The sequence below is a fragment of the Nelumbo nucifera genome, chromosome 5, assembly GCF_055504915.1.
Source record: "Nelumbo nucifera cultivar China Antique chromosome 5, China Antique-T2T, whole genome shotgun sequence".
Taxonomy (NCBI): Eukaryota; Viridiplantae; Streptophyta; class Magnoliopsida; order Proteales; family Nelumbonaceae; genus Nelumbo; species Nelumbo nucifera.
The window spans coordinates 64,169,350-64,192,499 of record NC_142653.1 but is presented as its reverse complement, the minus strand read 5'-3'; the positions used below and the strand labels follow the sequence as shown (position 1 = coordinate 64,192,499).

Sequence of the window (23,150 nt, the reverse complement as noted above, 5' to 3'; positions counted from 1 at the left end):
TCGTTGCCCATTCCCAACTTCAGAGCCAGACCTCTACTCAGCAAGGCATAAATGTCCATGATCTTCTTCCAAAGAGAGAACACTAAGGAAGTGACATTAGAACTGATTACCCAGTCCCCTCTACCAGTGTCATATTTAGCTGCTACCGGTCCCCTCTATCAGACCTCTACTCAGCAAGGGATAATGGAGTCCAGATCCATTTACCTAGGAGGGCTTCATTAAATAATTTCAGCTTTCTAATCCCCCAAACCTCCTTTTTCCTTTGGGAACATACTTGGTCCCAACTGACCAAGTGAATTCTCTTTTCCTCATCCCAACATACCAGTCATTCTAGTGCTAAGACAGGTACTGCACTTGCTTGTTTCTCCTCTAACAACTCTTGGATTGTAGACCCTAGGGCTAAGGAAGAGTAAAATTATGGTAGCTAATGGATCTCAAACTCCAATTTCCGGTCTAGGTGAAGCTACACTTACCACCAACCTCCCTCACCTTGGACTCTATCCTTAATGTACCTCAGTTACATAAAAACCTATTATCTATTTGTTCCTTTACAAAATCCCATAATTGTTCTATTACCTTTCCTACTCATTGTATCTTCTAGGGACCTAAACACAGGGAGGATGATTGGAAGTGGACATGAGGCTGATGGAGTCTATCCTTTTTATCACACATCTGAACAAGGATTGTTGTGCCAGATTGAGTCCCATCCTAATGAAATTTTGGGTCTTTTAGAATTATGGCATTGTCGTCTTGCCCTATGTCTTTTGGTTCCATGAAACTTTTGTTTCCAAAATTGTTTAATTGTGTCAAACTTGAATTTTCAATGTGAAGTCTATAATTTGTCAAGGCAATATACAACCACATATTCCATGAGTAATAGAAGTAACTTTGCATTTTCTTTGATACTACATACTGATGTTTGGGGCCCATATACTATTCCTGCATGGGTGAATATAAGCATTTCTTGATTATCATTATGTGTTTTTCTGGCATATGTGGTTGTATTTGATTAAGAGTTGGGATGAGGTACAATTTTCAGAATTTTCTGAATATGGGGCAGAAACAGTTTGAGAAAAGAGTTTTAAAATCATTAGATCTGGCAATGCTCAAGAGTATTTTGAAAAACATTTATGAGTGTTTCTTGACGAGAAGGGAATTATTCATCAAAGAGCGTGTGCTCAACACAATGGGGTTGCTAAATGGAAGAACAGACATGTGGTTGAGGTGGCACAAGGACTAGTATTCCAGATGCATATTCCCACTCATTTATCGAGAGATGTTGAGACTGCAATGTATCTTATAAATGACTTCCATCAAGAACATCAAATCTTCAGTCTCCTCACTAACTCCTTTTCCCTGATGAATCAATGTTTAACTTACCCCTAAAGGTCTTTGATTGTATTCGTCACTTTGTTCATGATATTAATCCTTCTAGACATAAGTTTGATCTAAGTCCATCAAGTGTATCTTCCTTGGTTATTCTAATGTTCATAAGGGATAAAAGATGTTTCAGTCCACATTCTAGAATGAGAAACCTCATTTTGAAACGAGATATGTATCTAAGGATGTTACCTTCCTTGAGTCCTTGCCTTTCTTCCAATCATCGCATCCTTCTCTTCAAGGGGAGAGCATTAGTGAATACCAGACTCCCTTTTGCTTCCTTGTTCCTGCTCCAATTTCTACCTGTCCATCTACTTCTCCTACTTGGCAGTAGCTTTTTATCAGGCACAGTAAGAAGGCGACCCTTCATGTTGAGTGTCCAACACAATCTAAACGCATCTACTATTGAACCTAATGTCTCAAAATCTGATCTTGTTCTTCCTATGCCATCCAGAAAGGAAAGCGGGAATACAAAACCAATTACCCCATTATTATTTCCTACGATGCTCTCTCACCCTCCTATTATGTCTATATTTCCGTTATTTATTCTATTTCTACTCGTTTTGTTGTGGATGCAATGCATTTACCTTAGTGAAAGGAGGCTATGAACCAGGAGATGGAGGCTCTCATAAACAACCAAGCTTGGGAGATTGTTTACGTTCCCAAGGACAAGATTCCTATTGGGTGCAGATGGGTATACACTGTTAAACACAAGGTTGATAGTTCAATTGATAGATACAATGCTTGTTTGGTGGCGAAGGGGTATACCCAAACTTATGGCATAGACTAACAGGAGACATTTGCTCTTATGGTTAAGACATTCCATCAAGGTGATTACGTCTCTATCTGCCCACTACTCTTGGCCTCTATGTCAGATAGATGTAAAGAATGTCTTCCTCAATGAGGACCTACAAGAAGTAGTTTATATACCTCACTAACAGTGAAGGGAAAGTTTGTCATCTACGGAAGGCTCTATATGGACACAAATAGTCTCCTTGAGTCTGGTTTGATAGATTTAAAAGGGCTATTTTGAAATTTCACAATCTCAAGCTGATCGTACTCTATTCATAGGAAGAGTCAATGCACGTGTCTCTATGTTTATCCTGCATGTTGATGATATTATTTCAATTGGGATTGGAGTTGAAATTAAGGATCAAAAAAACGGATATTAGTGATCCTTGCTTCTGAATTTGAAATTAAGGATCTTGGTGAGATCTTAAATGTTTTCTTGGGAATGAAGTTGCAAGATCAAAGAAAGGAATTTTCATTTCTCAAAGAAACTATAATCTGGATTTACTCCATGAGTTGAGAAACTAAGGTGCAAGCCTACTAAAACCCCAATTGGTCCTAATTACAAGTTGAGTGCCACTATTGGAGATATTCTCCTTGATAGGGGTTTATCAAAGAACTTAATTTCAGTATTGCAGAATTCTTCTAGTAACTATACTGATTTCATTTCCTTTTCAAATATCTCCCAGAGTTTTTCTTTGGGAAAGAAAAAAGGTATAACAGAAATATTTTAATTAATAAACTTCACTTGTAGATATCACAATCAGTCCCATTATTTATTGGGCTGTAAAACTTTTATGTTACCCTATATATAAAGCTTTAACTTACGGGAGACAGCAATCAGCCAAGTTGAATACAAGGGACATATACAGTTGGGTAACTCCTATATATATTTTTCATCTCTCGTAGGGAACTGCGATCCGCCAGATTTAAATAACCTAACCATAGACATTTTATTCAAGAGAAAAGGTGATGAGAAACCAGGAATTTTATGCTTAGGGGAAAATGGAAGATAACAACAGATGTATTAAAAGGAAGGCTTTTATTTTTCTTTTTTCCCTACCTGTGATGCTTAATATCAGTTAATGTCTCTTCTCCTCATAGAAATCTCACAAGATTTTGGGAGTTCCTCTTCTCTTCTTTCTCTCTCAATATTTCACTCACTCTTTGTTTCTCTTTCTGGGGACTCACTTCAACATTCATTTTCCTTGGTAGTATTAGGAAGCATAAGAGACCTTTTATAAATGGGAAGGGGTTGTAATTTAACCATTCCACACACCTCTTACTAGAATAAACATCCCCCACAACTAAATGAGGGATCACAGTTAAGTGCTGATTTAAAGTTGTGCTTCCCATCTAAAGAAGAGAGGGACTTGTGTAGCTCTCTAGTCTGCCCTTTTATTTAATAGGATATACTCAAGTGTACAAGTTGGGACCCGTGCAATGCACGGACCATGCCACGCAAAACAGAAGTAGAAAGAGCTTTATAACATTTCTAATTCAACCAACTCAATCCAACCCAAGTATTGTATTTTTGAGTAATACTTAGTTGTTCCAACCACAATCCAAATTGAAACCCTAGTGAGAGTAGCTAATCTCGTATAGGGATCTCAGTGGGTCCACTTAAATGGTAAATTCAATTTGACTCACCCATAGATGGTCAAGTTAAAGTTTTGATTATTTGACCCAAATTGGATGTAGGTTTGGCTGACCTGACCCATCGAGCAATAATAACCTTACACATAAAGGGTATTCTTGTAATTTGGTTTGACATCAAACCCCTAACCTTAAAGTTTATGATTTCTTTCAATGTTTGTTTTAAAAAAGAGTGAGGTTAGGTTAGGGTTTTGATTAATTAACCCATATCGAGTTCAGATTTGGCTAACCCCCACCCATCGGATCATAATACCCCTACACATATAAAGGGTATTCTTGTAATTCGGTCTGACTTCTACCCCCTAACCTTAAAGTATATGCTTTATTTCACTATTTGCTTTTGAGCTTTTTTGTTCTTCCACTTTTGAGAAGTGTTACCCTACCAACTTCCAACTTAAATTATGACTCTTGAGTTTCCAAAATGTATCACAAAAAATAATTGAAAGACTGTGAGACGGGTTGGGTCGGTATCGAGTTGTACCCTGTAGACCAGGGCAGGTTCAATCCAAAAACCAGCATAGTATTGAGTCAGGTTGGGTTAGGCTTCAGTGGAAGCAGGGGAGGGATGAGTTAAGGTTGAGACAAACCCGTGCCAACCCACCCAACTCTATAGGGTTCAGCCTGATACCAAACCAACCCATATCATAGTCTTTTAATTGTATTTTACCATTATTTTCATTACTGATATTTTACTTAAATAATTCATTAAATATGGTAGTTTACTATTAAATTACTTTTTCAAACAGTTCAGTAACTAATTAAGTATCAAAATTTACACAAATTATGGTAATTTTCAAAAATAATTATCATAATTATTAATTATATTTATACTATTAGTATTAAACTACTTTTTCAAACAGTTCAGAACTAATTAAGTATCAAAATTTACAAAAATTATGGTAATTTTCAATAACAATTATCATAATTATTAATTACATTTATACTTAATTAATAATTTAAGTTAGTTATCAGTAATAATTTAATTATAATTACTATTATTTTAATCGCTGTAAAATTATTTTACAGAAATAAAAATAACAATAGTTATAATTTAAGTAATTCATTAAATATGGTAATTTAAAACTAAAGTACTTTTTCGGAAAGTTTAGTAATTAATTAACTATAATTACTTATATTAAAAGTATTTTTTAACATTAATTAATTAAGTAATAAATTATCAATTCTAATTAATTAATTGACTGTATTTAATTTTGAAATTGAATTTTTTATAATTATGATAAGATTTTTAATTAATTATTAATTGTTTACCTTACTTTTATTATTTGTCTTATTGCATTATATATTTTTCCCTTATTATTATTTTAGATATGTTTTACTCATCTTATTTCAATATTTAAATTTTAACTCAAACTTTCCTTAAACTTTCTTCCAAAAAAGTTTTAACATAAACGTTAATATTTTAATACATTGATGAGAAATTAAGTGCATGTATTTTGCAAGGTGGATAGAGATAGAGATGGAAATAAATAGAAATAAGGTAGGGAGATGGTTTAGGAAAATTTTTAGGAGAGGAGATGATTTAGGTGATTGGAAACATGAGAGTGAGAGATTTTAGGAAAACAGGGGTGCTGTAGTGGCAAGTTGAGAGTGTAAGGAATGGTATTTTAAGGAGCAAGGAGAAGCCTCAATTGGGTAAGGAGATAAGGGAGAGGCCATATTTGTTTTAATATATACTATAATAGATCCTAATAATATCGTCCCAATCCTTGTAAAGGAATCTAATTATTAAAAATGAATCATAAAGACAAATCTCAAGTTTTGATTCTCAATGCTAAACAGTAGTTTCAACACAGGCATAGAAGCACTTACACTTGCTTAACTGCAGTTCATTGGAAGTTTCACCCATACCACAGGCTGTTAGAAGTAAATGCTAATACGGTAACTCTGAGTAGCAGACCCATCTTTGACACCTCCTAGGACCAACTGACAGCTTATACAGAAACGAAGTTTGGTGTCACTGGAAATTTGGATCAGAAACAGAGTACAACTTTGGATTTCTCCTATGGCCAAGGCTGAGATCAAGGGTTCCACATTCCCCCCTCCATTCCTCACTCTCAAATCAATACAATAGCAACAAGTTGGCAAATCCCAGTGTTTTAAAAGCGCAAGGCTCAAAAAAGGCGCAGGGGTCAATTTGCACCTGAGGCACAAGGCACAAGGCGCAAGGCGAGGCGCACGCCTTTTTGAAGCAAGGCGCAAAAATACAAAAAAAAATGCTAAAAATAAAAAAATGTCAGAAAATTCAAAAAAAAAAACATAATATTAATAAAAATATAAACTTAAATTTTAAAATAAATGTTTTAAAAAACCTATTATCTAAAATTAAAATACATAAACATAAGATGTAAAGCATATTCAAATGAGAATTTAAAAATAAAATCAAACATATGAAACATTTTCAAGCATGTAAAACCTCTAATATCTTTTTTCACTCAATTGCATTACTTCAAGTAGCTAATGTAATGTAAAACATATTACTTTCCTGATTCTATGAGCCGCCTTTGTGCCACACCCCTCGAAAACCAAGAGGTTTTTATTTAGAAAAATAGAGAAAAAGAGAGAATTTGGCACAAATCTGCCTCAGTGCAATTATTCTAACTATCCAATAATTGCATTTGACATGTAAACTCAAAAACCATTACCACAAGGGATGGGGTGGAACTCTTGGCAATGAGGTTTATTAATTTTTTTTTATGAATAAAAATAATTTATTAAATCAGAATATAAGGCAATACAGGAAACCCATGAAGAGGCATGAGGTGTTAACTCTTCTAACAAAGTATTACATCAATTAAGAACTGGATAAGCAGAAATAAACAGATATAAAATTACATAGCAACCCAATGACGTTTATTAATGTACTACTAGTATACTTATAAAATCAACTTATGTCAAGCCAAAAACCCAACAGTTAAACAGCTTAACTCTGAACCACCGATCCCATAATTTCAGCCAGATTCTTGTTATACAACAATAATTTAATGTTCATGACATAAGTTCAAGCCCTTCTTGGTGGTTAGGAGGAACTCTTCCAATGCAGTTCCTTGGACATTCCAAGATGTAACAAGGTCTTTGTAAGAAAACATGCAAGTCAGATCATATGACAGAAAGAACATGAAAGGAGTATTATAGCAATATAACAAAAAGTGGTGCAATGCAGTCATTGATGACAGAAGTCCATTAAATGAATAAAGTCTGAAGAAAAAAAAAACCCAAGTGACAGTTGAACATAGAATCTATTCCCCCATGCTAGGAATTTTCAAACCATAACCAGTGTTTTAAAAGCGCAAGGAACAAGGAACAATTTGCACCCAAGGCGCAAGGCGAAAAAAATATTAAAAAAATGCTAAAAATCAAAAAAAATGTCAGAAAATTCAAAAAATTCAAAAGAAATGCAAAAAAATCAAAAATATTAAACAATCGTATTAATAAGAAATATAAACTTAATTTTAAAATTAATGGTTTAAAAAACTTATTATATAAAGTTACTAATACTCATCCCAAGAAGGAACAAGAGCTCTGAAACACAAGCAAATTCATCATCCCTTAAACACAAGCACAATGACCCGATGGCTCCTTCACTTGTGCCTCTCTCTACTCTACCCTCTCCTCTCCAGTCTCCCATCTTTCCTATTAAAGAAATCTGGTCAAGGCCAATTCCTCTAAAAATAGTTGTGTTCTGTTGGGTATGGAAAACTTGCAAAAGCAAAAACCCTATATGTGCTTGTCCCCAAATTGGTGCATTGTGTAAAGTGAGGAGTGAGGAATGTCACCATTTGCTAATATCTTGCTCTTTTGTTGCCAATATTTGGAACTGGGTTTCATTATTATTTGGGTGCAGGTGGAACTTGCCTGTCTTTTGTTCCATCAGCCTTTGGAAAATTGATAGAGAGGGAAGCTAATGTGGAAGTGCATTAGAGCAGCTAGCTTGTGGACTTTATGAGAGGAGGGGAATGCTAGAATTTTTCAAGAAAAGGAAAGAAGCCTTGCTGAAGTAGAGGAGTTTATAATTACAAGGGCAACCTCTTGGCTAAAAACTTCAAACTTGTTTGTGGATTTCTCTTTTGACGATTTAAGGAGAAATTGCATAGTAGTGGCATCCATAACCTCCACAAAGAACAAACTACAAGTAGAATCAGAACGCCCTCTGTAGGGAATGGCAAAATTGAATTTTGACGGAAGCAGTCAAGGAAATCCAGGGCCCTCAGGCATAGGAGGGATTCTAAGAGATAAAGACAGCAAGGTGGTAGTGGGCTGACTGACAAATCCAGAAATAGTTTTGTGGGGTTACAGGGATCTTTTGAAGAATGTTAACTGGCGTACAAGAAATATGGCAGTTAGGCTTCAGTGGATTAGCAGATCTGCAAATGCAACCGCTGATTCTTTGGAAAAACAAGGGGTATCAAGGGTTGACCTGTTTTGGGCTACCTTATAATTGTAATTCAGGCTAGTGTGTGTTTATTTGCTTAATGCTAAGTTCCAGGGGGAGGTAACATCTCGCGCCCCCTCTTAAGCTGATGGTACACAATACACTCTTTCTATGGTTAATAAAATTGCACTCATTTATCAAAAAAAAAAAACTCATCCTTATGGGACCATCCTCAGTTTACAAACCCACTTCATTGCCCACATCCCTCATACAAAAGATATGAAGGATAATTTGATGATTAGTGAACCACTATCAATGGAAACGTTTTTTATCAATAACAGATCAATGGAAACAATTAATTTCTTGATTGACAACATACCTACAAATTAAACTTTCTGAAAACAGATGCAAATGAAACATTAAGCAAGTACCTTGAAAATGTTGAAAGGCATCTGCTTCTGAATACGGAAGCTGCGAACTTTGTCATGATCCACTAGATCAAAATATATATCCCTTCCAATCTGTTCTACAAGATCCTCATTTCGAGCAACCTAGAGGTAATAATCAAATGCTTTAGCATAGAGTGTTCAATGATAGCTAATAACAAAGAAAGACAATCTTGGAAGCCATAACCTTTATAATAGTATAAAGGTGTGCCTCTGCTTTTTCCTTTTTCTTGTGCTCCTTTTCTTCTTGTTCTTTCTTCGACCTTATCTGAAATATGTTATTGAAGACCCTCTATTAAAATCATCACAGAAACAGTCAAGTTACAAATTCAAATCTACGATACATAGAAGAAGTATCTTACCCTAAGGTGTTCAGCAATATCCTTCTCATCCACATTGCAAATTATTGTCTCCTTGTCACTTTCGCGTATATATACAAGCATATATGCATTTGAATACTTCGTGAACTTAAATGGAGTATTGTTGAAGCCAGGATTCGTTTGTGGCAACTGTCGAGCAAAAAGAGAAAAGGCGGCATAAAATAAAACAGTAATCAAGGTTACGATTGAGAAGCGCAAATTTTTCTTATCTAGATAGAGATGCATTTTTATATGCAAAAAGCACTTGTAAGTTTGATTAAAAATGTGTCACCTCTTCCTCACCACCATACTGCTCCTCTAGTGCCCTCTTCATATCTTCTTTTGTTACTTGTTCATCATCAAATTTGAACCTAAAAGCATCAATCACTCAATCGCTATCAGATTTTACAACACTAAAGAGCGCTAACACAGTCACAGTGATACAGGACCAAACATGATAGATAGAGATCCTAAATAGTGAAATTAAGATAAAGATCATTATCGAATAATGATTCAATATATCTCTGATGTTTTGGGAGGGGTGGGCTAGATACAAACATAACTTTTGACCAAGGATTAAAGTATTAGTACGATACGCCCGATACAGAGTGTATCATATGGGTATCAAAAGGCACCGGTACTAGATACGCTATGACTGGAGGAAGTGTATCCTTTCAGCCATGTATATCGGCCCGATACGCCACCGTATCTGTGCGTATCATTTAGTATCATCCAATACGGTCCGATACTCAGCGATACGGAGGTGTATCGAGGGCCTGTAATAAAACGCGCTATAAAAATTAGAGGGTGGCGTGATTCGAACCCAAGACACATACGCCCAATAATTAAACACACCTTTAACCACAAAGCCAACATTCATTTTATGATAATAAGTGAAATACATTAACATTTATTCATTTAATCTCCACAACCAATTCAAATAAATAGCATATATTATATTCAACCACCCTAACTATAAATTAAAAAGAATAATATTTAAGATTAATATTTTATAAACTAATAGAGCATATAATCTATCAAATCCAAATTTATATCAAAAAATGATTTTTAACCTCAAGAAATTTATATAAATAAAATAACTATTTTAGTACTTAAAATTTATAAATTTGCACAAGATATGTATCTTAAAAATTTTAGAAATTATTAATTAAAATTTTAATTTGTATTAAATAACAATGTATTTATTATTTACAAATTATTTGAGAATATAATATAAACGAATCTACATTTATATCAAAAATTTAAAAATTTAAAGAAATTAAAATATTAATAATGGAATAATTATTTTCATAATTAAAAATTATGAATTTACATATGATATGTATGTTCGAAGTTTTAATAGATTTGATATATTTTAAGATTATATATTTTTGTAAATTATTAATTGATATTTTAATTTACATTTTATAATGACATTTTTTGTTTACAAAAATTAAAAAAAAAATATTATTTACCAAAATTTAGAGAATTAAATTTTTAGTTGACCTTTTTTATTAATGTTAAAATTAAAAAAATAAATATAAAATGATTAATATAATAATTCAAATATAATAGTTGCATATGTTTTTTTGCCTTGGACTTTAATAGAAAATAAAATAATAACAGTTGTGTATGTATTAATTTATAAAAAAACTATATAATATATGTCTTGAACTCTTGATTAATGTATGTATTATCAGTAAAGTTGTATGATATTTATGCATCCTAGTATAATAATTGAAATGTATTTTTTCATATATATCATAAAAATATACATTTCCTATGTATTTATACACTATTTGGGATTATTTTGACATTAGATTTAGTGATGTTAACAATACTTGTGGAATTTGTCTGCATTTTCCTAACGTATCCAAGTGTTTCCATATTTTCGTTTGTATCCATGTATTTATACACTATTTGTGATTATTTTGACATTAGATTTAGTGATGTTAATATACTTATGGAATTTGTATGCATTTTCCAAACATATCCAAGTGTTTCCATGTTTTCATCTGTATCGATGTGTTTCCAAAGTGTATCTGTATCCGTATCCAATACTTTAATCCTTGACATTTTTTGCATAAAGTGGCCGCTCTCAAGCACAAAACCATGTTCTCGTGATTGTCAACCTCAAATTTGCCATTACACCATTCAATGGCCCTCAATAACAAAGGTGTATTAAAAGTATGCATAACAATAAATATATGGAAGCAAAATAGCTACTTTAAACATTTAAAACTCCGAGGTGAACAATACAATTGGAAAATAGTAAAGAAAAAGAGACCAAACGATAGAGGGGGATGTTTGGGAAAAAAACCATAAATATAGTACAGATGATCAATCAAAAACAGCTTATAGTTCAATCAGCATCGAAACAATTGCTAGAGATTAGGAATATCAAATTCCTCAATCTAAATGAGGAAAACAGAGTTCTTAAAATCATGTGTATTACTAGAGAGGAAAACCTGCCTCAGACAACCTTCGGTGAGTCTCGAGGGTCTAGCTACAGCCATGGAGACTGCGAGAACGGTGAAGGATGTCTCATGAGTTCGTTAAGGCTTATGCGGCTCATCTGAAGCGATCGGGGAAGATGGAGCTTCCTCACTGGACTGATATTGTGAAGACCGCCACATTCAAGGAGCTTGCACCATATGGCCCAGATTGGTACTACACCAGAGCCGCTTCCATGGCCCGGAAAATCTACTTAAGACAGGGCATTGGTGTTGGGGTTTTAGAAAGATTTATGGTGGCAGTAAGAGGAATGGCAGTCGTCCTCCACACTTCTGCAAGAGCAGTGGTTCTATTGCCCGACACATTCTTCAGCAGTTACAGAAGATGAACATCGTTGATATTGATCCCAAGGGTGGAAGGAGAAACACCTCAAGCGGGCAGAGGGACCTGGACCAAGTTGCTGGAAGAATAGTGGTTGCTCACTGAGTCATTACATATTCTGTTTTCTGAAGGTCCTGTAGGGCTTTCTTTTAATTTTGATGTAGCCAATAGTATTGTTAGGTGTTTTCCTTCTCTGCTGCTTAGTCATTAAAAGATGGAATTTTATTTACTTTAGTTATTAAAAAAAAATCATGTGTATAGTAGGATACTTCCATTGCAGGTGTCTGCACTTAATAGTCCATTTTTATCACCTAAAATAGTGCAGCTACGGAAAAATGCTTTTTTTATTGCTATGGTTGAATGCATTTGATTAACCAGCAATTTTTCCCAAAGTTAACAACAGCCAAACAAAAATATTCAGTGAACAAGCTCTAGCTATACCTACCACTGATCAGAGAGAGTGGGCCTCATAAAAGCATAATAATGTCCACCATGCACCCCACCACTGTGAACCAAAACACTGCAAACAAACAAAAGTAAGAACCTGAACATAACAAAATAAAAAATTGACATAAACACAAATATATATTCCTCTTAGTCAAAGGTATCATACTTCACCAACCCATCCTAACTTAAATTATATAAATTACTCCTCTGAGAACCAGTATTGTAGGGGAAGCATCATGAAGGTACCTGTGGAGCGTGTAAAGGTTGCAAACTCTTCGATCGGCTTCAGGTGACAGGTATTTTCCATTCTCTCTATCGAGGTCTAGTTCCAGAGGGCATAACGGTCATTTATCTAAACCAAACAAAGCAATTCCGGGAATTAAACCTATTCTCAACAGAATCATATACTATACAAAAAGTATAATTGTGAAAGTGCTTTTGCTTAAGGGAAAAATCATCTTACATCCCAAACTACAAAGAAAGGAATGATATAATCAGAGAAAGAAAAATAAAACCTGTCACTAAATACAAGTAGAAATCAAATACAAAACAGAGATAACAAGTAGAAATTGATTAAAAAGACATTTCAAGAGATTGTGTAATTTATCTCACCAGGAAAGATGATGAAAACAGTTGTAGCATTCAAAGCAGAAATACAGAAAACAGAGAGAAAACAAACATCTTTTGGGTAAAAAGATTGCAGAAAATCAAGTTTTGGGCTTTCCTGTTATTTCTATCACAGAGCAGCCACCATTCTATGGACTCATAAGCATCCATGACACTGTAAGATCAAAGTTAAGGTAACTTTCTAAGTCAAGTAAAAGAGGAACTTTGATTCTATTCAAGTTTCTAGCAATGTGATTCCTTTAGGCAGCCAACTCCCCAGAATTTTAACTATATTATATTCTATTAGGAAAAAATCTTTCTTCATCAAAAACAAAAAAAAAAAATTAATTAAATGCAACAACAACAGAAAGATCAAAGGCGGAAGCCATAGTTCTAGGTGTAGACCTCAAAGAGGCAACCTTCTCCTACAAGAAGTTGAATTCTGGCCGCCTTGTAGATGGATCACCTTTACAGTGAAAAAGCACCTAGGTGTTAGCAAGATGCATTTTTTTTTTTTGATAATTATGTTAGCAAGATGCATTGGCTACACTAATTTCAAGGAACTAAGATTAAATCACATCGCCTTTTTATCTTTCAATAAAGTTCTCTTTCAGTTTTCATCACAAGAACTGAGATTAAATCTAAAAAAGAACATCTGATGCACATGTACAGGTTTTTGTATATAAAGCATAGACATGCATGTGCATGCCCATAAGTCAAAACTTCTAGAAAATAGTGAAGAATATTATGGGATAGCAACTACGAAAAGAATTGTTAAAAAATATAATCAGAGATAGCAAAATCTCCTTCAACCAACACTCAGGTGCAGGGCAAGTCAATACTTATTTCAAACCAAAAATAAATCTCTACAAAATCAAGACACAATATGTGTCTTTATTAATCAATTTCATCCATAAGAGAAAAACCTGCAGGTTCAAGATAAACATCCACCTCTTGACAGTCATCAATCTAGAAAATAGATAAGGGAATACCTCCTTCTTGTAAGCAAAACCTTAATACTCTTGGTCATCTCAGACACAAGGAACAAGTATATATCAAATAAGTATGAAAATGAAAGAGAAAGGACAAATTACTTTGAAGTTAGTAGATGTAAAAACAAAACAGGGAAAATCTAGACCAGAAAAAGGAAGAAAGAAAAGAAACACAAAAGGACAAGCCAATATGGACAAATGCAATGGAAAGGCAAATAGGTCAAGAGTGGGTGGAAGGAACTGTATAAATCATACAGCAGAAATGAAAAATAAGAAATAGGTAACACCTATGGTACACCTAATTTAGGCAAACAAATTGGCTACTTAAAAAAAGATTAGAGGGTTAGGCAATGAGAGGAAAAATAAAGGAAAGAAAAGGCTCCTTAAGAGGTAACACCTCTTAAGCCTCCTTAAGAGGAAAAATAAAGGAAAGAAATAGGTAACACCTCTTAAGCCTCCTCTTAAGAGGAAAAATAAAGGAAAATAAAGGAAAGAAATAGGTAACACCTCTTAAGCCTCCTTAAGAGGAGGGGGTGAGGAGGAAGAAGAGGAAGGGGGGATCTCATTTTCTTTATTTTTAATGAAAATGTTTTATATTAAGAAGAATAAAGATGCATAGCTCTAGTTGAAGGGGGGGGGGGGGGGGGGGTTCAAGGGGGGCGGGGCCAAGGGGGCGAAGCCCCCCAGCCAAAGGGGTAGAGGGCGGACCACTTTCTTTCCTCTTATCTTTTCTTCCCTTCCCTTCCCTTTTTCTATTTTTTTCTATAGGAGGGTGTCTATTCAAGAACTGATCTTCTGCTAGGTAGTTATTTATATGAACAACATAGGACGTTTTGTCAGATCCACTGATGATGTGAAGCAATGTCATCGTAGCAGCCTTCAGAAATGCAGTCAAATTCTTTGCTCCGCTACCAATTCTAGCATTAACATGCGATTGTAGTTTCAAATAGACCTGTAACGATATGATTTGCTCACTCTACTTAAAATCCTTAATCCCAGTACCAATTTCTCAACCCAAAACTATAAACTGTATAAAAAAATGAATTCAAATTCAACGTTTACGCATTCAAGCCGCAGATCCTATAATAGTACTCACCCGAAGGAAGACTTCAAAATCCTATACCTCCTCGTCCATGTCCCAATACGATTCGATCAAACACGCAGCCCTCTCTTCCCCAGTCAAAGACTCTCCAACGGTTTTCAGCTCCGACGTCCTGGAAAGCAAGTTTCTGATTGTCACTCGCCCGATCTCCCTCCTCAATGAGAGGAACTGCAGAAACCAGCCGCCATCATTGCAGGTTCAAATGCAAGATCAAGAAAATAGACAAAACATCGAAGTAACCCACAAACAAGAAAGCTACTTGGGTTTTAGGGTTTTGAGGATTACTCATATAGGAATTCAAGCTGCGAAGCTCCACCTGAGTGAACTGGCTCTGAGGCATGGATCGCCATTCGCAGGTAAGTTTGAGGAAATCGAGTGGTTTTGTTCTCTGTTTTCTCTTTTCTAAGAAGCACGATGTCGAGCTCGTCTCTGAATGGAAAACACCAACTCTTATATAGAAATTACTCGATGATCTCTTGCTCTCAGGTCGATTGATAAGGATTTAGACCGTTACAAAATCAATTTAAATGACAAGGTAAAGCGTATCAAAGATTGCAGAATAAATACCACGATTCTTACAACGGTATATTTAAAATTCTAACAGAATTAGTCATCGAGCGATGGTGGCCTTCGGAAATTACCGTGTCCTTCACCTCCATCCAAAGTAGCCAGACAGAAAAAGAGAACGGAGTGGGGAGAGGGAATTTTTAGAACGTCCGAAGCCTGTTCATTGGCCGGGCTCGGGCTTGGGTCCGAGTCCGAGATAGTGTAAAGTTGGGACCGAAGTCCGGACTGTGAGAGTCCACGTTTTATGCACTCGTGGGTTTATTGGATACGTGATCCCACCATTCAGAAGTGACCACATTGGCATTTCGACAAAAACACTAATATTAACGGGTGTTCAACCGTTAGCTGAACAAACCCGGTTTAACCACTCACAAAAGGACAATTCAAAAACAGGGCTTCTTTCAAAAGTTTTAAGGTCATTCGAACTCTCCCCTCCCCATCTCTTGTCCTCATCTTCTTCGAGCCCCAACCCGAGCATCCCATTGACCACTCACCACACACCGGCGCGTTGGACTGTGGAACAGAGTGGTGAGAAGGAATTCTGAGAATGTCCGAACATAAAAAAGGGACTATCATAATACAAGGTATGATTTGAGAATTCAGAATATGACAAAAGTGACCCTTACATAACTGTTTAATTTATATGAGAAGTAGGGGTGTACATTCGGTTTGGTTCGGTTCAAACCGATGACCTAACCCACTATTTAGTTTGGTCATATACCTCAATTGAACCGAACGAAACAGGGTTTAAACTGAACCAGTCCATACCGTATTTAAAAAATAAAAGGACTGAGTTAGTAGAAAAAGGGAAAAATCAAACAAGAGTTAGTAATTAGTAAATGCTAATTAGTAATTACTCTTTGATAGTTTGACTCCTAACCCAACTCGGGCACTCCAATGTGGTTGTCTTTTGGTTATCCCACTTACTAGTTACTAGTAATTACTAAATATTAATTAGTAAAGTAGTAATTAATTTAAATTAGTGTTCTTATTTAGTATTGATACTAACAAAAATTCCGATTGGGCTAAAGGGAGATTTAAGAAAAAGAGTAATATATAAAACAATAATTAAATTAAGGGAAATTTCCTAATTAGTACCGTATACTTTGGGCCTAGTGTCACTTTGGTCCCCAAACATTAAAACGTGACAACTCAACAAGTAGCACAACCTACAAGCCCGCAATGGATCGAGTGTAGCCCATTCGAGAAACTAGCCGTTGGGGCCCTTGGGCCAATAATGCCCCTTCAATAACTATATCCTATAATTATATATCAACTAGTTTGAGAATTTGGGGCATATGGGTAAAGTGATAGATAATTTACAATAACCAAAATACCCCTCTCAACAACTAAAAAATTGCTAGTATTTAGGGTATTTTGGGTAATTGAATTATTTGCAATTCCTATAAATAGCCCTATCCTCCACTATTCTCACCACACCAATTTAGCAATTCTTTTTTCAATTCTCATACTTCCAGTCACATCTCATACAATCCCAAACCAGACGTGGCCCAACCAATGAAAAGGTTTAACCCCAACGATACCTATCCAATTTATAAACCTAAATATTTTGCTTGGGTTGGGGGGAATTTATGGATTATTAACTACTTGAATAATTTAATAAATTAAATAAATAGGAACCTATGGATACCAATTTAGTTAATTTTGTAAAATAATTAATGATTAATTTGGTTTAGCAAAATAAATAAATAAAATTACATTTATTATTGGGATGGGAAAGGTACATCCTATCCCACACCCCACTAAACATATTAGTTACCCTAAAAATAGTCTCCTGGGAGAGAGAGAGAAAAATAATTTGTTAGGAAAATAATTAATTAGTTAGTTAATTAAAGAATTCAATAAATTAAGTAAATAGAAATCCATGGATAATAATTTACTTAATTTTATAAAACAGATAAATCAATAATTAACTTTAGCAAAAAAATATAAATAAATATTCACTTGAGATTGGTGCAAGACTAGTCCAAGCTATCCCCAACCAAACTTGCATCATTGACAACCGTAAATATTGGTCACAGGTTGAATTAAATAAATAAAACTTTATGGAGAATAATTTATTTAATATATTAAAACATATAAATGAATAATTTAATTTAGTAAAATAAATAAATTTTCAGTTATTATTGGGACAAGACATGTACAACCTATTCGACACCAGAACTAATTCGTTGTTCATAAATTAAATCATTAATTAGATGAATAATGTAGTTACGAAAATAAATAAAATCTATGGATAATAATTTACTAACTTTTGGAAAAATAAATAAATATCCAAACTATCTAGATCTAAACTCAATCTATTGACAACCCTAAATATGTAACTCACGAGGGAGAGAGAGGGAGAGAGAGAAATAATTTGTTTATAAACTAAAATAATTTAGTAAGTTCAGTAAATACTTTTTAACTTAATAGCATAACTATATAAGTAATTAGGTGAGAAAATGAGAGAAACAAAGAATTTCCTCACCATGATTCGGTCTCTATATGAACTTCAGGCTCATGCTCAAGATGTAGGCCCGAAGTTCAACCTGGACTCAGACTTGCGGATAAATATGTTCTATTGATCCCGTTAATAATTTTAATCCAACCTGAGACCTAACCTATTAATAGCCCTAAATATTAGGCTTAGGGAGAGAGATTGAAATAACTAAATAGTTAAATAAATTATTAATTACTTGATTAATTTAGTAAATTAAAAAATAGAAATCTATGGATAATATTTTACTTAATTTTGTAAAATAAATAAATCAACAATTTATTTTAATAAAATAACTAAATACTCATTTATTATTGGGTGTCGGGTTGAATCAAATGAATAAAAATTTATACATAATAGTTTATCTAATATATTTAAATATATAAACGGATAATTTAGTTTAGTAAAATAAATAAATAAATAAAATTTCATTAATTATTGGGACGGGACAAGTACATGCTATACCACACTAGACCTAACTCGTTGATAACCCAAAAAATAAGGATCCAGAGAGAGAGAAAAATAAATTATTAAACTAAATAAAAAAATCTATATATAATGACTCAATTCATTTAGTAAAATAATAAATAAATATCCAATCTATCTAAAACCAAGCTTGGTCCATTGATAACCCAAAATATTAGAGACATATAGTGAAATAATTTTTTGATAAAATTAAATCGTTTAGCAAATTAAATAAATAAAAATTTTTAACTTACTAAAATAAATAAATAAATAAATTGGTGAGGAAATAAGAGAGTAATAAACAATAACACTTTCCTCGCCGGGCTCGACTCAAGAGATAGGTCTAATGGTTGGGTCGAGCTTAAAGTTGGGCTTCAATATATTCTATTGAATAAAGACAAAGTCCAACCCAAACTTGGCACTGCTTATAAACAAGTTTAATCCCAACCTCCTTAACTTGTTAATAAATTATTAATTAATAAAGTCAATTAGTTAATTAAATAAATAGAAATCTATGGATAATAATTTTCTTAATTTTGTAAAATATATAATTGAATAATTTAATTTAATAAAATAAATAAATATCCAAGCTACCAAGACCAATCCCCACTTGTTGACAACCCTTAAATATTGGACACTGAGCAGTAAGATAGAGAGGGATATAAATAAATAATCTAGTAAATTAAATCAATAAAATTTTTCAACTTTTTAAAATAAGTATATAAATAACAAGGCAAGAAAAAGAGAGAGTAGTTAGCTCTTTATTAATGGCATCATTGTAAATAGTTACATGTTAGCAACAAATATGGAGAATAATTTATTTAATCTATTAAAACAAATAATGAATAATTTAATTTAGTAAAAATAAATAAATAAAATTTTAGTTATTATTGGGACAAGACATGTATAGCCTATCCGACACCTGAACTAATCCGTTGATAGTCTTAAAAAGGGAGAGAGAAAGAGAAATACTTTGTTCATAAATTAAATCATTAATTAGTTGAATAATTTAGTTAAGTAAATAAATAAAATCTATGGATAATAATTTACTAACTTTTGGTAAAATAAATAAATATCCAAGCTATCTAGATCTAAACCCAATCCATTGACAACCCTAAATATTTAACTCGAGGAGGGAGAGAGAGAGAGAGAGAGAGCTTGTTTATAAAGTAAATAATCTAGTAAACTCAATAAATAATTTTTTTAACTTAATAGAATAACAATATAAATAATTAGGTGACAATGAGAGAGAAATAAAGAATTTCCTCATCGTGTTTTAGGCTCTATATGAACGTTGGCTCATGCTCAAGATCTAGGCCCAAAGGTCTGGACTCAGTCTTGGGCATAAATATGTTATATTGATATAAACGCAAATCCCAACCCAACCCTAGCCCGACTAGTTAATAATTTTAATCCCAAATGAGACATAACCTATTGAGAGCCCTAAATATTTGGCTCAAGGAGAGAGATTGAAATAACTTCATAGTTAAATAAATTATTAATTACATGAATAAATCTGTAAATTCAATAAATATAAATATATGGATAATACCTTAATTTTGTAAAATAAACAAATCAATAATTGAATTTAATATAATAACTAAATATTCATTTATTATCGGTGCCGAGTTGAATCAAATAAATATAAGTTTATACATAATAGGGTATCTAATGTATTAAAATATATAAATGAATAATTTGGTTTAATAAAATAAATAAATAAATAAAATTTCATTAATTATTGGGATGGGACAGGTACATGCTATACCACACTAGACCTAACTCGTTGATAACCCAAAAAATAAGGATCCAGAGAGAGAGAAAAATAAATTATTAAACTAAATAATAAAATCTATATATAATGACTCAATTCATTTAGTAAAATAATAAATAAATATCCAATCTATCTAAAACCAAGCCCGGCCCATTGATAACCCAAATTATTAAACTCGGGGAGGGAGAGATATAGTGAAATAAATTTTTGATAAAATTAAATCATTTAGCAAATTAAATAAATAAAAATTTTTAACTTACTAAATTAAATATATAAATAAATTGGTGAGGAAATAAGAGAGTAATAAACAATAACACTTTCCTCGCCGGGCTCGACTCAAGAGATAGGTCTAATGGTTGGGTCGGGCTTAAAGTTGGTATTCAATATATTCTATTGAATAAAGACAAAGTCCAACCCAAACTTGGCACTGCTTATAAACAAGTTTAATCCCAACCTCCTTAACTTGTTAATAAATTATTAATTAATGAAGTCAATTAGTTAATTAAATAAATAGAAATCTATGAATAATAATTTTCTTAATTTTGTAAAATATATAATTGAATAATTTAATTTAATAAAATAAATAAATATCCAAGCTACCTAGACCAATCCTCACCTGTTGACAACCCTTAAATATTGGACACCGAGCAGTAAGATAGAGAGGGATATAATTAAATAATCTAGTAAATTAAATCAATATAATTTTTTAACTTTTTAAAATAAGTATATAAATAATTAGGCAAGAAAAAGGGAGAGTAGTTAGCTCTTTATTAATGGCATCATTGTAAATAGTTACATGTTAGCAACAAATATGGAAGAGAGATTTTCAGAAAATGATAAAGAGACAAAGAACAAAAAATTCCTTATCGCAATCCGAGCTTTATATGATGGTCGGGCATAGGCTCAAAATCTAGGCTTGATGGTTGGCCTAGGCTTAGACTTGGGCCTTAATAAGTTCTGTTGATATAAAGGCAAAGCCCAAACCAGACGTGGCCCAACCAATGAAAAGGATTAACCCCAACCGATATCTATCCAATTTATAAACCTAAATATTTTGCTCGGGTTGGGGGGGAATCTATGGATTATTAACTACTTGAATAATTTAATAAATTAAATAAATAGGAACCTATGGACACCAATTTAGTTGATTTTGTAAAATAATTAATGATTAATTTGGTTTAGTAAAATAAATAAATAAAATTACATTTATTATTGGGACGGGACAGGTACATCCTATCCCACACCTCACTAAACATATTAGTTACCCTAAAAATAGTCTCTAGGAGAGAGAGAGAGAGAGAAATAATATGTAAGGAAAATAATTAATTAATTAGTTAATCAAAGAATTTAGTAGATTAAGTAAATAGAAATATATTGATAATAATTTACTTAATTTTATAAAATAGATAAATCAATAATTAACATTAACAAAAAATTATAAATAAATATTCACTTGTGATTGGTGCAAGACTAGTCCAAGCTATCCCCAACCAAACTTGCATCATTGACAACCGTAAATATTGGTCACAGGTTGAATTAAATAAATAAAACTTTATGGAGAATAATTTATTTAATATATTAAAACAAATAAATGAATAATTTAATTTAGTAAAATAAATAAATAAATTTTCAGTTTTATTGGGACAAGACATGTACAACCTATTCAACACTAGAACTAATCCGTTGTTCATAAAATAAATCATTAATTACATGAATAATTTAGTTACGAAAATAAATAAAATCTATGGATAATAATTTACTAACTTTTGGAAAAATAAATAAATATCCAAATGAGTTGAGTTATTTTACTACTTTATCTTGGAATGTTGGATTCAGTTAAGTTAGTAAAGGGAGTTTAGTGTTCTAATAAAGATTGTTAGTGGTTATAGATTTGGTTGATGATTGGTTGATTGGCAATGGCTTGGTTAGTTTTCGATAATGTTTAATTCGTTCTACCTAGTTTGGCCAAATTCTGTTTTGTGGTATTTCATTGAATGGTATGATTAGCCTTACCAATATTCGATGTTTACCAGATGGGTTTACCGATGTTGAGTTGGTTTCATATGTATCTAGATCGGTTGGTTTGAAAGTGAGACCTCAAAAATTGTCTATCTACATTCAGCTTTGTTGTCTTTAATTTGGCTTTGTCTTGATATGTTACATTTGTTTGAAAAATCTTGGGTTGTTTCAAGTTGATTTCAACAACGTTTTGCATAGATGGTTTTCTTTTGTTAATGGCTCGATAGCTTTGGCTGGATTTGTTAAATAATATGGATAGCTTCTTACTAGGCATCTGCTATATGTCTAAGAAAGTGGATTTATCTTATCTAGTTATGATGGGTTCGTCTAAGGTAGAATACTGACTTTAGAGTTGTAATACTCTTGATTCTTATCAGTTGAATTGACTATGTCTGGTTTCTGCTTTGAATAGTTTAGTTTGTTTAATCGATGGGAATGTTTGGATTGATCCTTGTTTTTTGGCATTCGTTTGATTTGAGTAGGACCGGTTTCATTTTTTAAAGGAGTTGATTTGATTTCCCATTTTCTCTAAATACGACGGGTTTGTTTAATTTTGAATATGGTGACTAGAATTGTGATATGCCCAGTTCCTATAGTTTAAATTGATACTATCAGGCTTTTCCCTTGAATTCTTTTAGACCATTTAGAAGGTATTGTGTGGATTGATCCAGTCTTATTGATTTGTTTGAGTAGTTCTGAGTTTCCTTTTTAAATGAGTTGAGTTATTTTTTTATTTTATCTTGGAATGTTGGATTCGGTTAAATTAGTAAAAGGAGTTTACTATTCTAATAAGGATTGTTAGTGGGTATAGATTTGGTTGATG

At 33.0% G+C, this 23,150-nt stretch overlaps 2 pseudogenes across 1 annotated transcript in view; one reads left to right on the top strand and one right to left on the bottom strand.

Moving 5' to 3' along the window:
- LOC104587665 (ubiquitin C-terminal hydrolase 12-like) overlaps positions 1–23,150 on the bottom strand; it is a 46,204-nt pseudogene that overhangs the window by 8,328 nt on the left and 14,726 nt on the right. The window contains exons 12-15 of the transcript XR_016076209.1: positions 9,313–9,391; positions 9,024–9,170; positions 8,849–8,929; positions 8,647–8,766 (exon numbers count right to left, since the gene is read on the bottom strand). The product of XR_016076209.1 is annotated as a ubiquitin C-terminal hydrolase 12-like (transcript). The remainder of the gene's footprint in view (positions 1–8,646; positions 8,767–8,848; positions 8,930–9,023; positions 9,171–9,312; positions 9,392–23,150) is intronic.
- Positions 11,105–12,372, top strand: LOC148791697 (small ribosomal subunit protein eS19x pseudogene; annotated as a pseudogene).